The sequence below is a fragment of the Oryctolagus cuniculus genome, chromosome X (assembly GCF_051225735.1).
Source record: "Oryctolagus cuniculus isolate XC-2025 breed Fujian yellow rabbit chromosome X, ASM5122573v1, whole genome shotgun sequence".
Classification (NCBI taxonomy): domain Eukaryota; kingdom Metazoa; phylum Chordata; class Mammalia; order Lagomorpha; family Leporidae; genus Oryctolagus; species Oryctolagus cuniculus.
The window spans coordinates 72,623,596-72,639,224 of NC_142888.1; the positions used below are offsets into that span (position 1 = coordinate 72,623,596).

At 43.8% G+C, this 15,629-nt stretch overlaps 1 protein-coding gene across 3 annotated transcripts in view; it reads right to left on the reverse strand.

The window, feature by feature from the left end:
* LOC100357610 (protein PBDC1) overlaps positions 1–15,629 on the reverse strand; it is a 453,980-nt gene that overhangs the window by 16,149 nt on the left and 422,202 nt on the right. The window lies entirely within an intron of this gene.

Here is a 15,629-nt window from a genome sequence, read left to right on the forward strand (position 1 = left end):
AGTGATTATACTTGTACACTGGCTGTCTGATTATGGGTGATTTTTCATTTATTGTGAAAACTGTTCCCTCCTTTCCAAGTTTTCTCACATCAGGATGTCAAATCCAAGAGTAAGATCTGGAATGAAGGGCTGGAAGTACTGGTGAGAGAAAATTGGGTAAACTAATGCCAGACACATGGCTTGATCACTCTATGAGATAAAATGAAGCTTTGACCCTCAACTGGCAGGATAAATTCATGGCTCTTTGTATGTGCCACACAGTTACCCATCACACCTTTAAAATGATGAAATCTCATACCATGTATACTAGAAGCCTCGTTATCCAGCGATTTACTCTTTAAAATACTCTGACCTGGACAACCAGTACAAAGTGGTTGTGGAGATTAGTTCCCTATCTAGGATTTTCAGATGAAAAAGGCTTGGAAATGCCACAATGCTACTGAAAGCCTAGCCCTTGGTATTTGTTATTCTTATTCTCCAACCATGGTGAGGATGCTGGAGATGAAATTCAAGTAGAGAGGACAAAGTGGAAAGTCTGGACAAAGGAGCTGTGAAAGTTTGGTGGATTCAGATGGACAGGGAAAAAAAGACATGTACAGTTACAAGGATGGAGATTTTGGTTGTCCACAAAGGACCCAGCAGTCCCACAGCTTATTGTTTCTGGCAGCCATTGTTGGATGCACTAGTACAGAAGGTGGTTCTCATGAACAATCAATCTCCCATGGATCTAGTGACTGTACTTCTCCTCAGACAGTGAGCTACAAAAGAATTTAGCCTGACAAAGCAAGTACACCACCAAAGTTATTCCTGGAAAGGGCAGCAATATGCATACTATTTGAAAATATGTTTGGTAGGTAGGCTTTTTTCAAATGTTGGGATTCATAAGGGGTAAGCAGACTCAGAGAGCCATGATATTTTTTTAAAGATTCATTTATTCATTTGAAAGGCAGTTACACATAGTCAGAGAGAGAGAGAGAGAGAGAGAGAGAGAGAGCGATATCTTCCATCTGCTGGTTCACTCCCCAGTTGGCTGGAACTGGCCAATCCGAAGCCAGGAGCCAGGAGCTTCTTCTGGGTCTCCCACATGGGTGCAGGAGCCCAAGGACATGGACTGTCTTCTACTGCTTTCCCAGGCCATAGCAGAGAGCTGGATTGGAAGTGGAGCAGCTGGGACTCAAACCAGTGCCCATATGGGATGCCGGGATTGCAGGAGGTGGCTTTACCCAGTACGCCACAGCAGCAGCCCCAAGAGAGAGCCATAATATCTTGCCATTAGAAGGTAGGTGAAAAAGAAAAAATATTACTGGAATGAGACAAACGTGACCCCACCTTGTCTAACTGGGAATCCGTCCGCCGCCTGTCTTTGTCACATCACCCCTGTTTTTTTACAATCCCTTAGCACTATTTATTGTGTCTCCAACCACTGGGATGGATGCTCCCTGAAAACAGAGTCCTCGTGTCCTTAAACTGAGTCTTGGCTGTCCAGGTTCTAAAACCACGCCTGGTATACAACACATGCCCGAGGCACACTAGCTTGGCAAGGTGAGGCTGTGCGGGCAGCTGGGGCAGGACGTGCTTAGAAGGCCTTCCAGGGCCAGCCAGCTTTTGCTCATTCAAGCACCCAGTCCCTTACCTACAAAGAACAGGAACAGAGCCAAACTTCCCGACACTTTCAAAGCCGAGATGAGGCAGTCGCCTCGCGAATTCCATACAGCACTTAACAGGCATGTCCAGCACGACTAAGCATGTCCATCTTCGCCGCACGCCCTGAGCAGACACTTAGAAAGGTTCCGAGGACCAACGCTTTCCTCCTCTTCGCTCTCATTCCTCCTGGCAATGTTCGCCACCACGCAGAGCAGAAGAAATCGCCCACAGCAGAGACTCCAGTCCTGCATCTGGAGGAGCCAGCACAATTCTGACCCAACATACACGTCCTTACTCGCTATCAGCCACTGCTCTGTAGCCCCCGGAAGTGACACACTCAAACAGAGGAACTTCCCGATGCTGTTGCTAGGATTCGGGGGCGGGGCTTCAGGAGCCCGCTGCCCTCACGGTTGCAAAGGCACTACCGGGGCACCCCACCACCACCACCTCCACCCGAGCTACCGAGTGAGCTTCCTGAGCGGACAGCTGTGGTTTTCTTCTTTTCGTTTGTTTTGCTCAGTGGAATGATGAGAGCCTACACAGTCGGAATAGGTGCAAAGCGAATGTCCTCTTTAGACTTTTGTCATTACTCAGTGAAACTTTGACCATGTGGAGGCAATGTAGTACTACGAATGCCTGCCTCTCACCTCTACGTCCGCCCGTTGTGTTTGGAAAACAGTTGCTCCTCAGAATGGAAGTAAAAATTCCTCCTTTAAAGAAGCACAAGTCTTTTAAGCTGAAAAGAGTTCACTCTTTGCTTTCCTTATGCTTCTACGAACCTGATAACAAATGTATTCTTGAAGTGAATTTCTTTTATGAACTGGTATCGTGTTGTATGTAGTATTTTCCTATTGACCAAAAGCTGTTTACAAAATTTGAAACGTGTCACTGTATGCTGTGTTATGGAGATCATATTTTATAGATCACTTTCTTCAGGGATAGTTTTCGGAATTTAGGTTCTTTCTTCATTTCTCATTATTTTCATTGAAAACATTTCCTAAACATGTAATTCTCACCTTTTTTCTTCATGGTATTTGGAAAGGCATTACAAAATGTATGAAAACATTGTTACTTGTATTATTTCTTGGGCTTTTTAAATTTTACTTGTTTTATGTAAATAAGGTGAACAAATTTCACATATTTCATATATACAGGTTTTTTTCTTTTTTTTCAACTTTTATTTAATAAATATAAATTTCCAAAGTACAACTTTTGGATTATAGCGGCTTTTCCCCCTATAACCTTCCTCTCACTCGCAACCATCCCATCTCCCACTCCCTCTCCCATCCCATTCTTCATCAAGATTCATTTTCAACTATCTTTATATACACAGATTTAGAAGCATAATGATACTTCCCATTCTACTTTGCCTCCTGACCATTCTTCCACCCTCTCCTCTCCTTCCTTTCTTATTCTTTTAATTTTTACAATGACATACTTTCAGTTTATTTTATAATCATAAGAGTCAGCCTCCACTAAGTAAAGAATTCAGCAAAAGTAAGGGAAAAAAACACTGTTCTGCAACAGTAGAGACAAGGGCTATACAAAAATATGTTCTCAAAATGTCAATTTTGCTAATATACATTACATTTTTTGTACTCTATTATAATAGTTGCTGCAGATCAGGGGAAGCATAGAGTATTTGTCTTTTTGGGAATGACTTATTTCACTAAGTATAATGGTTTCCAGTTGCATCCATTTTGTTTCAAAAGAAAGCTTTTTTTTTTTTTTTTACAGCTGAGTACTGTAGTGTTTATATACCACATTTACTTTACCCAGTCATCTGTTGATGGGCATCTGAGTTGATTCCATATGTTAGGTACTGTGAATTGAGCTGCAGTAAACATGGGGGTACAGATAACTCTTTCATATGCTGATTTGATTTCCCTTGGGTAAATTCCCAGGAGTGGGGTGGCTGGGTCATATGGTAGATCTATTTTCAGCTTTCTGAGATATCTCCATGCTGTTTTCCACAATGGCTGTGCTAGTTTACATTCCCACCAACAGTGGATTAGGGAAAAATGTCCCCCACATATTTGCCAGCATTTATTGTTTTTTGATTTCTGTATGTGAGCCATTCTAATGGGATAAGGTGAAACCTCATTGGTTTTGATTTGCATTTCCCTGAGGCTAGTGAATCCTGAGCATTTTTCATGTGTCTGTTGGCCATTTGAATTTCATCTTTTGAAAAATGCCTGTTCAAGTACTTTAAATAATGTAGTTCAGGTTTTTCAAAAACAGATTTATTACAAAATAATTCTTTTTTAGTCTTGCTAACTTTTTTTAAAAAAAAAGATTACTTATTTGAAAGGTAGAGTGTTAGTAAAATGGTGCAGTCTTATCTGTGGTGCCATCTATATCACAGATGCCACCTTGGGCTCTGGTTCCCCCGCTGCCATTGCTGGAAGCCAGGTGACCAGATGGCCCAACCACAGGTGTCAGCTCCACCCCCACCCTAATGGGATTTGCTGCTTCTGCTTCCCTGCCCAGACCCCAGCAAAGTTTTAAGAGGACCTGTTCTGGGGCCGGCACTGTGGCTCAGTGGATTAACACCCTGGCCTGAAGCGCCGGCATCCCATAGTGAATGAAAATGAAAGGCACTGACCCTGTAAGGATTTAAATCATGCAAGACCAGATCAGTATAGTGAAGTATTAGTGGAAGTGATTCCTGTGTTGGGCTGGTATTTCTTAGTAGGTGGACCCTGCAGGCCAGTCCTATTGATTACTGAAATGTACTGCTTTTTTTTTTTTAAAGATTTATTTATTTATTTGAAAGATTTACACACAGAAAGGAGAGGCAGGGAGAAAGAGAGGTCTTCCATCCGGTGATTCACTCCCCAGTCGGCAGCAACAGCCAGAACTGTGCCAATCAGAAGCCAGGAACTTCCTCTGGGTCTTCCCACACAGGTGCAGGGGCCCAAGGACTTGGACCACTCTCAATTGCCTTCCTAAGCCATAGCAGACAGCTGGATCTGAAGTGGAGTATCCGGGACTTGAACCGGTGCCCATATGGGATGCCTGCACCACAGGCATCAGCCTTACCTGCTATACTGCAGTGCTGGCCCCATGCACTGCTTTTTTCAGGTCTCTCCTCATTTTCCATTCAAGAAACACAGTTTGATCCCAGGAACATTCTGCCACTTGGAGGTAATGTTATGCCCAGTCCGATTGTCCTCAAAGACCACCAAGGAGCTGATACCGCTGTAAAAGACATGAGAGTTTTATTACAGGTCCAGGCCTGGGCTCTCAACTATCACCGATGCAGCGAATTTGAATTGAGAGCCCCGACTCTTGAGTTAACAGGGTTTTTATAGGGTTTTTAGAGGCATTCTATACATTATAATACCATTTAGCAAATCATCTCATCCCGCAGGAAATTCAAAGAACATCTCTTAGAACTGATTAGTGCATCCAGGCAGGAACAGACCTAGTAAAGGTGGTTGGATGGCTTTGGGGTTGATGCCTTTTAAATTGATTGGCCGAAGCATAGGGTCCGAGCTGCTGGGGTGTAGTGCCAACCCGCAGGGTCTCGGGAAGCTATCAATCACCTAAACTGCCCTGAGAAGACACCAGGAACTCTAGGTATTTCTCTGTTATCTGCTAATCGGCTGTTGCTAGGAGAGTTTATCACAAGGGGAGTTCATTTATTTACTTTTAGGAGCTTCTGGCTCAGGCTTCAGGGCCTGGTCAGGCCCAAGTTACAAATAGTTGCACCTTGATCCATACTCAGGTCTCTCAGTAGAAGACTAGGGGATGGGCACACGAGGGCTTATTTTCTCAGGAATGCATGCCACCCATTCAGGGGACTACCAGGCAGAAGATGTTTGCAAATGCAGAAGTGTACATTCTAGGGTCAAAAATTAGGCAAGGGCAGGCCATGTGTGCAATGGTTTAAGCACTGCTTGAAAACCCTGCATCACATACTGGAGTGCCTAGTTCAAGTCTAAGTTATACAGCTTCCTGTTAATGTACATGGGGGGAAGCAGATGATGGCTCAAGTACTTGGGTCTCTGTCACCTACGTGGGAGATCCAGATCGAGTTTCTGATGCCTGGCTTTGGCCTGACATACTTGGCTGTGGTGGCCTTTTGAGGAGTGAACCAGTGGGTGGAAGATCTCTCTTACTCTCTATTCACCTCTCTCTGTCACTCTGCTTTCCATATAATTAAAAAGAAAACTTCTTGGGGCCGGCGCTGTGGCGTAGCAGGTAAAGCCGCTGCCTGCAGTGCCAGTATCCCATATGGGTGCCATTTCGAGTCCCGGCTGGTCTTCCTATCCAGCTCTCTGCTATGGCCTGGGAAAGCATGGAAGACAGCCCAAGTCCTTGGGCCCCTGCACCCACATGGGAGACCTAGAAGAAGCTCCTGGCTCCTGGCTTCAGATCAGCATAGCTCCAGCTGTTGCGACCATCTGGGGAGTGAACCATCAGACAGAAGATCTCTCTCTCATCTGCCTCTCCTCTTTCTGTGTAACTCTGACTTTCAAATAAATAAATTAAAAAAAAAATGGCTGGCGTCGTGGCTCACTAGGCTAATCCTCTGCCTGCGGTGCCGGCACACCGGGTTCTAGTCCCGGTCAGGGCGCCTGATTCTGTCCTGGTTGCCCCTCTTCCAGGCCAGCTCTCTGCTGTGGCCAGGGAAGGCAGTGGAAGATGGCCCAGGCCCTTGGGCCCTGCACCCGTATGGGAGACCAGAAGGAGGCACCTGGCTCCTGGCTTTGGATCTGCGCAGTGCGTCAGCCGCAATGCGCTGGCCGTAGCGGCCACTTGGGGGGGGGGGTGAACCAATGGCAAAGGAAGACCTTTCTCTCTGTCTCTCTGTCTCTCTCTCTCTCTCTCACTGTCTAACTCTGCCTGTCCAAAAAAAAAAAAAAAAAGTGGCCCAAGTCCTTGGGTCCCTGTACCCCCCCAAAAAAAAAGTTTAGAAAGAGAAAATGAATTAGAAGGTCTATTCAGTGAAATAATAACAGAAAATTTACCTAGTTAGAATAAAGAAAAGAACAACACAGGAATCACATAAACTCCTAATAGACATGAACAGAAGAGAAAGTGTTTGATAAAATACAACATCTTCTCTTGTGAAAACTTTAAATTGAGTATAGAAGGAACATTCCTCAACACAATCAAGGCAATTTATGACAAACCCACAGCCAACATCTTAATGAATAGAGGAAACTTGGAAGCATTTCCACCAAAATCCATAACCAGACAACATTGCCAACTTTCACCATTGCTATTCAATATAGTCATATATATATACACAATATAGTCTATATAGGATATATATGGACTATTTATACAATATAGTCTACATTCAATATAGAAGTTTTAGCCAGAACCATTAGACAAGAAAAACAAATCAAAGGGATACAAATTGGAAAGGAGAAAGTCAAATTATCAATATTTCCAGATGACATGATTCTATATATAGGGAATCCAAAAGACTTCACTAAGAGGCTATTGGAACTCATAAAAGAGTTTCGTATAGTAGCAGGATATAAAATTAACACAAAAATAAATAGCCTTTGTATACACTAACAATACCATGGCTGAGAAAAAAGATCAATCACATTCACAATAGCTACAAAAAAATTAAATACCATGTAATAAATGTAACCAAGGACGTGAAAGTTCTCTACAATGAAAATTACAAAACATTAAAGAAAGAAATATAAAAGAACACAAAAATGTAACGTATAGGACTGAAATTGACATTTAGAGCATTGATGATTGTTTACAGCCCTTGTCTCTACTGTTGAGGAACAGTTTTTTTTTTTTTTACATACTCTTTGTTGAACTCTTTACTTAGTGTAGGATTATTCTTATGCATATAAACTACACTGAAACAAACATTGTAAAAATTAAGAGATTGTATAATAATAGAGGAGAAGGAGGGTGGGTGGGGAGTGTGGACAGGAGGGAGGGTAGTGTGGGAAGTATCATTATGTTACTAAAACTGTATACATGAAATAAATGAAATTTGTTTACCTTAAATAAAATTCAAAAAAAAAGGGAGCTATGGGGATGACATATGTGGACAGAACACTTGAATTTGCCAAGCAGCATCAAGATCTTAGTGTTCAGTGTGAAAACTGACCAAAAGGTGACCCGAATAGAAAAGAATTTCAATAATAAGGTAGATAGAATGACCCATTCTGTGGGTAGAATCCAGTCTCCTTTGATAACCACGTCTCTCATTTCCCAGTATGTGCATACACAAAAATGCACGGTGGTACGGATGGAAGCTATTGATGGATTTGTAAAATATTAATTACTGGGATGAACTGCATTTCCCAGAATTTCAGTGACTGTATATTTCCAGGTCAAGAGGGCCACAAGGGATGTTTTTTTCCAAGATTTCAAAGGTGGAAGGGAGCCAGCCGTCATTTTGTAACACAAACCTGTTACTGATTATATGCTGAGTCAGCTCAAAATGGAACAGGCGATGAGGCAGTTGTCTCTCCAGCACAGGGGGCCCTGGCTTCTGCAGGATACTAGCACCAAGCTCATATGCATCACAAGCCAACATGGGCTTCAGTCCATCCTGTGGGCTTGCAGATTATGCTTTTTGCTTTCCAGCCTGGTCAAAATCTCCCCTCCCTAACTGGTCGCTCTATGGACTTTAAGCACTTCCCTCAAATACAGAGAAAGCATGATAATGGCTATAAAATGAGGCCCACAATCATTTAAGCTTTATCCCAGAATCCCAATAATATTCTCTTTCTCCCTCCCTTCCTCCCTCCTTCTCCACCCCCAGCTACTTACCTAGATAGCTAGCTAATCTGTTTTCCCTATTGGTTCTATATACTATAGGTTGGACTGTGGTAGATGTAGGAGTTTAGTTAAGGCCAGATCCTCTTCTTAGTGTGCTATTCCTTTTTTTTTCTTTTTAAGAAAACTTTTATTTAATAAATTTAAATTTCAAAAGAACAACTTTTGGATTATAGCGGTTTTCCCCCCATAACCACCCTCCCACCCACAAACCATCCCATATCCTACTCCCTCTCCCATCCCATTATTCATCATGATTCATTTTTAATTATCTTTATATACAGAAGACCAACTTAGTATATACTAAGTAAAGATTTCAACAGACTGCACCCACACAGACACACAAAGCATAGAGTACTGTTTGAGTAGTACTTTTACCGTTAATTTGCATAGTACAACACATTAAGGACAAAGATCCAGTGCATATACTTCCTAGCTCCAGCCATCATGCCAGTGAGTGTATTAATCATGTGGTTTTAATGTCTGTATATTGTGATGTTTTGCCCTTTTGGGACCTTGCTGTCTGTGAAGAGAATAACTTTCCCAGGCCCAGGTAATCCCTAGAGGCAGTAGAAAGCTTACTTGTGTGATTGCCTAACAGACCGGGCATCTTTCTGATACACAAAATGATGCTGTCCACTAAGCACAGTTTGTTCACCAACTTTCCAATCCTTGTGAAGACAGTTACTGAGCTGTTAATTTCTCGCAGCATCTCATGAGAGGTGGCCTTCCACAGAAATGTAGATGTTCCTGGCATAGGTGACCTCCACACAAACCCTCACATCTATGTCTTTGAGATGGGGGAAGAATTGCAGCTGTATGATAATTTTCTATCACAGTCACTTGCAACCATCACATTGTAAAACCTTTTTCAGGCAAGTACTCAGAACTTTGACCTTTTGGCCTCCATGGCCGCAGTGGAGGAACTTGCATCCAGTTCTAAGAATTGATGATGTCATCCATTGATGGCTTGGGGACATAGGAAGAGTGCCCAGAAGTATTCAGTTCCTCATCAACTCAGGGTGTAGAGAAGATGTTTTTGAAGAATCGGTGGTTGTTTCCTTTCCTCCCACCATTGGAGGTTAGAACCGTATTTCACAATTTGGACAAGAACGAGTTATTAGTTGAAATTCATATTCAAAATATCTCACTTTCAGAAGTATTTGTGGAAAAGGTCTCCTTAGTTCTACCTGAAATATTTTCAGGAATGGATGTCGGTACCTACAACCTAGATGAGGAATATGAGCGAACCTCTGGAGAAATTACCTTTCTACAGCCAATGGATGAATGCCGGTACTTCTGCCTCCTTCAACTCAAGAGTGGCTTTCTGGAGGATTCTGATGCCATTAGAAGACTAACCCGATTGGGAAAACTAAATGTTTTCTGGAAGAAAAATCTTCATGAAACAGCAATACAACAGACTATCCAACTTGAAAGGGATGTTCCCCATTACAGAAGCATAAGTGTGTCGGTGGAATCAATGCCAGATAAGGTCATCGTGGAAGAGCCTTTCTACATGACATGCAAGATAACAAACTTCAGTGACCAGAAAATGAAACTGTTTTTGAATTTGTGCAATACAGATGCTGTTCATTGGCATTTACGTGGAGGGAAGTATCTGGGTAAGCTGCCTCCAAGAACATCACTGTGCTTACCTCTGAACCTTCTGTTCGTAAAGCAGGGACTACAGCGTATCTCTGGCATACAGCTAACAGACAAGTATACAAAGAAAACGTATTACTGTGATGACATTCTGACTGTCTGTGTGATTCCAGACTTTCGGAAAATTAGCAACTGAAGAACATTTCCAATGTAAGGGCATGTTATTGTAATTTGCTGCATTTCAGACTTTGAATATCTTTGAGAACTAAAACTCTCATGTAAAAAGAACAATCTGTTGGTTTTCATTTATATGAAGTACATTCATTCTATATTTATATGTCTTCTGACTTTTGTAATCTTGTTAAGCTAATTAGGGATGGTCGTTACAGATTTTCTCCTTGTCAATGCCATTCATTCATCTGAGAAAAAAAAGAGGGGGTTCGGGGAGGGAGAGAGAGAAACTCCCACTTGCCTCATTTGCTGCTTTACCCCCCAAATGACAAAATGGCCAGGTTGCACCCTGGAGCTGTGAACTCCATCAAGGTCTCCCACTTGTGTCGTGGGGATCCAAGTACTTAAGCTGCCACCCAGGGTCTGCCTCAGACAGAAGCTGGGTGAAAAGTGTAGGAGCCAGGACCCAAACCCACACACTTTGTTAGGGGACACAGAATCATCACAAAGGGCATCTTAAAGGCCTGGCCAAACCCCTGCCCTGGATCGGTTTCTTTTGAGAATGGGGTCATCATTTACAAATGGCAATACCTGTTTGTAGAAATCCTTAATAGCTTTTAAACTTCCAGCTTCAGTTAAGCAGACAGCCAGAGAATGTAAACCCCCTGGAGTATTCTGATAACTTAATGGAACAGCTAGAGCTTAGACAACAACTTTACTTTTTTCTTTCTTTTTTTTTTCTTTCTTTTTTTTTTTTTTTTTTTTTTTGACAGGCAGAGTGGACAGTGAGAGAGAGAGACAGAGAGAAAGGTCTTCCTTTTTCCATTGGTTCACCCCACAATGGCCGCTGCAGCCGGCGCACCGCACTGATCCGAAGGCAGGAGCCAGGTGCTTCTCCTAGTCTCCCATGGGGTGCAGGGCCCAAGGACTTGGGCCATCCTCCACTGCCTTCCCGGGCCACAGCAGAGAGCTGGCCTGGAAGAGGAGCAACCGGGACAGAATCCGGCGCCCCAACCGGGACTAGAACCGGGGGTGCCGGCGCCACAAGCGGAGGGTTAGCCTAGTGAGCCGCAGTGCCCGGCCAACAACTTTACTTTGTTTTAGGGTTTCCCTGTCATCTTTTATTCAACAGTGAAGTATCCAGGACAGTGCTCAACATCATGAAAACAGCCCTCTTTATTGAAAGCTGCTGACACGTGTGCTTTGGAGAAGACACCATGTTTTCCAATAGTATTCTCAGTCATTGGGGCTAGAACCTTGGTTTTCAGCAACACATTGGACTGGCTCCTTTTCATCCTTTTTTTTTAAAGCTTTATTTATTTATTTTAAAAGCAGAGTGACAGAGAGACAGATGGAGAAACAGAGAGATCTTCCATCTGCTTGCTCACTCCCCAAATAGCTGTAACAACTGGGGCTGGGCCAAGTGGAACCCAGGAGCTTCTTCCGGGTCTCCCATGCATGTGCAGAGGCCCAGGGTTGGGTTATCTTTCACTGCTTTCCCAGGCAAATGAGTAGGGAACTGGATCGGAATTGAGCAGCTGGGACTCGACAGGTGCCCAAATGGAATGTTGGCATGGCGGGCCATGGCTTAACCTGTTGCACCATTGCGACAGGCTCCTTTACAGTGACTTCTTTGATAAAATGCTGTGACTGGAGCAGATGCTTTATTTTCATAAATTGTGACTCCTGTAGCAGCCCTTCAGATAATGACTTAAATTATCCAGTTGGTTCTTGAAACCTAGCATAGTGCATATTTCCCTCTTATTCAAAACCATCATTCATTTCATTTTGACCTGAAATTGTGCCACCTCCATTCTTCTTTATTTAAAAACATTAAATGGAGCCGGCGCCGTGGCTCAATAGGCTAATCCTCCACCTTGCGGCGCCGGCACACCGGGTTCGAGTCCCGGTTGGGGCGCCGGATTCTGTCCCGGTTGCCCCTCTTCCAGGCCAGCTCTCTGCTATGGCCAGGGAGTGCAGTGGAGGATGGCCCAGGTGCTTGGGCCCTGCACCCCATGGGAGACCAGGAAAAGCACCTGGCTCCTGGCTCCTGCCAGGATCAGCGCGGTGCGCCGGCTGCAGCGGCGGCCATTGGAGGGTGAACCAACGGCAAAAAGGAAGACCTTTCTCTCTCTGTCTCTCTCTCTCACTGTCCACTCTGCCTGTCAAAAAAAAAAAAAAAAAAAAAAAAAAAAACATTAAATAATATTTACAAATTTCATGTATTTCATATATACAGATTCAGGAACATAGTGATACTTCCCATCCTACCTTTCATCCCACCCACCCTTATACCTCCTCCCTCTCCTATTCCCATTCATTTTTTATAAAAATCTATTTTTAATTTACTTTATACTAGTAAGATTAACTTCACAGGTGCTAAATACATGGGGCAAGATAGCACCTGAATGTAGCATCAGCTATAAATGAGATAAAGGAGTGGGTAGCAAAAGTACAAGAAGAGGGGCCAGTGTTGTGGCATAGCGGGTAAAACCGCCGCCTACAGCTCCTACAGCCCATTTGGGCACCAGTCCAAGTCCTGGCAGCTCCACATCCCATACAGCTCTCTGCTATGGCCTGGGAAAGCAGTAGAAGACAGTCCAAGTTTTTGGGCCATTGCACCCAGTGGGAGACCTGGAGGAAGCTCCTGACTCCTGGCTTCGGATCTGCCCACCTCCAGCTGTTGTGGCCACCTAGGGAGTGAACCAGCGGATGGAAGACCTCTCTCTCTCTCTCTCTCTCTCTGCCTCTCTTTTCTTTATGTGTAACTCTGACTTTCAAATAAATAAATAAATCGTTAACAAAAGTACAAGAAGGAGGAAAAGACTTTGAACAGATCTCAAACGTGACTCAAAAAGAAGTAGATTTGAGAAAGAATGAGAAAAGGATTTTAAAGCTGTTATCAAGTACTTAGAATCATTAGAGCAAACACAGCAACAGCGGATAAGGTACTGGGAGGCATTCCTACCTGAATCCAAAGCTATTGCCTAGCAATAAGATTTTCCCTGCTGGGGCTGCCATTGTGGTGCAGCGAGTTAAACCAACCGGTTCAAGTCCCAGGTGCTCTACTTCTGATCTAGCTTCCTGCTAATGCATCTGGGAAGGCAATAGAAGATGGCCCAAGTCCTCAGGCCCCTGCACCCATGAAGGAGATCCGGATGGAACTTAATGCAATTGGCTTTGGCCTACCTCAACCACAGTCATTGTAGCCATTTGGAGAGTGAACCAGTGGATGGAAAATTCTCTCTCTCTCTCTCTCTCTCTCTCTCTCTCTCTTTCTCTCTGCCCTTCAAATAAAATAAATATTTTTAAAAAGATTATTCTTATTAAGACAACCTTGGATCTTTGTTCCAGTTATGCTGAATTCCACAGTGAAATCATTTAAAACCACCTACGTAAACCACTCAATATTTTATGAATTACATGTGGTTTTTTCATATACACACTCTGACACTGTACTATAAGCTGCAATTCTTGACCCTCTTTGAATGAAGTGGATGGTGGCACAACATTCTGCAATACTTTGCTGAATTGAATAGAATTATGTCTTAGATATTTGCACTAAAAGGTGCACTGCAAGATGAGAAAGTGTTACACTATTTTTTCTTTTTTTTAACTTTTATTTAATGAATATAAATTTCCAAAGTACAGCTTATGGATTACAATTGCTTCCCCCCCCCCATTGTTTTTTCTTAACAATATGTTCTGTAGTAAGTTTACCCTCTTTATGAAATGAATTATCCATGCCTTGATTCATGTTCATTTACACATTCCTGTATAGAAATTATGATTTTGTGATTATAGTAATGAAATGATATTCCCTGTGAAGAAAAGAAAGAAATGTCGAAATGAAGAGGCCAGGAAGGACAGGTTTATATGACCCAAGTTCCCACTTCCCCTCTACCAGAGAGCACAGCATACAGAGGATTCTTTCTGCATGTGGGAAGGAAAAGGAAGTGAATACTGGAGTTTGCCTTGGACCACAAACTTGGGAGCATCGTGATAATCCCCCGCAGGCCCTAGGCTCTAGCTCATATCCACATACTGAGCCTCCATGACTTCCCTGGCCCTGGGTGGATCCCGCTGCTCCACATCTGTGGGGTGCACTTGGTTTCCAGGCTAGCCCACTGCCAGACCAAGTTAAGTGGCCACAAGCTCTGAACCATCCAGCCCTAGTAGCTCAGCCTCAAGATGGTCCCAGCACTAAGCTGGCCTCCATGGCCCCAGGCTTCAAGCTTGCCCCAGCCCTAGGTCAGCCCACCACAATCATCACTAGCAGGCTAACACAAATGGACTAACCTTCTAGCTCAGGATCCAGGTCATTTAGGGCCAAGTCACCCTGTGGCTCAAGACATCAGGCTCAACTTAGCACCAGTTCAAACACAAGGCAGGCACCTGCAAATACAGGTTCAAAGCCAGCCCAGTGCCAGATCAGTTCCTGTAATCTCACCCTCTCGGTTGGCCACTGTGGCTCCAATGCTCCGGGAGACCCAGGGTCCAAGGCCTGTCTCAGTATTCCCTAGAGCGTGATCAGTTACCACAGATCCCGGCTCTTGGATTCCTCTGCCTACCCAAGTCCCATAATGGCCCCAAAGGCTCCAGAAACCTGGCTTTACCACCACAGACCTAGCCTCCAGGCCAATACCTGCACACCCAGGCTCTAGGCTGACACCAATGAGACCCCAGACCATTCCTCAAAGCCCCAGGCTCCAGAACAACCCCAGTGGTTCCAGGTACTGTGGCATCACCTGCAATCCTTGGCTTCAGGCTATTTTCAGGCTCCAGGCTGCTTCCCATGGTGTTTAGACTCCAGAGAACCAAGACTCCAGTCCTGCCTTTGTAGGCTCCAGTCCCAGGGCTGTCCCTGCAGTCCTAATCAACAGGTCTACCCTGATGGGTCCTAGTTTCAGGCCTAACCCCGCAGACACAGATACCCTGCATACCCACTTGCTGATCTGGGCACTAGGTCAGCCTGAGGACTCCAGAAAGAAGCCTGTCCTTGGACCATTCTAGAGGACCTGGCCAGAATCTCTGGGTAGACTGAATAGGGAAGGGATTTCCCAAGCAAAGCAGTCTACGAAGACTGGAATAGGTCCCTACTCCTTCAAATGCACAGACTTCAATGTAAGGCAACACATAAGTTGAAAAACCAAGCAGACAACAACACTGAAGAAATTCAATAGGAGTGACATTAACAAGATGGAGGGAAAAAAGTCTCAGGCTCCACTCAAAGGAAGTTCAACTCACAGGGCACCTTTTTTGTAATGTAAAGAAGAAACCGATAAATTTGACTACAACAATATTGCTAACTGTTTCTTTGCTGTGTTTATCTTAATTTTATCAATTTATACAAGGTCTTCAGTATAAGAAAAGGTTAAGCCACCATCCACCCTTTGTATGTTATATTGGTTTTGTTCTATGATTTTCATTATATTGATGTCAAA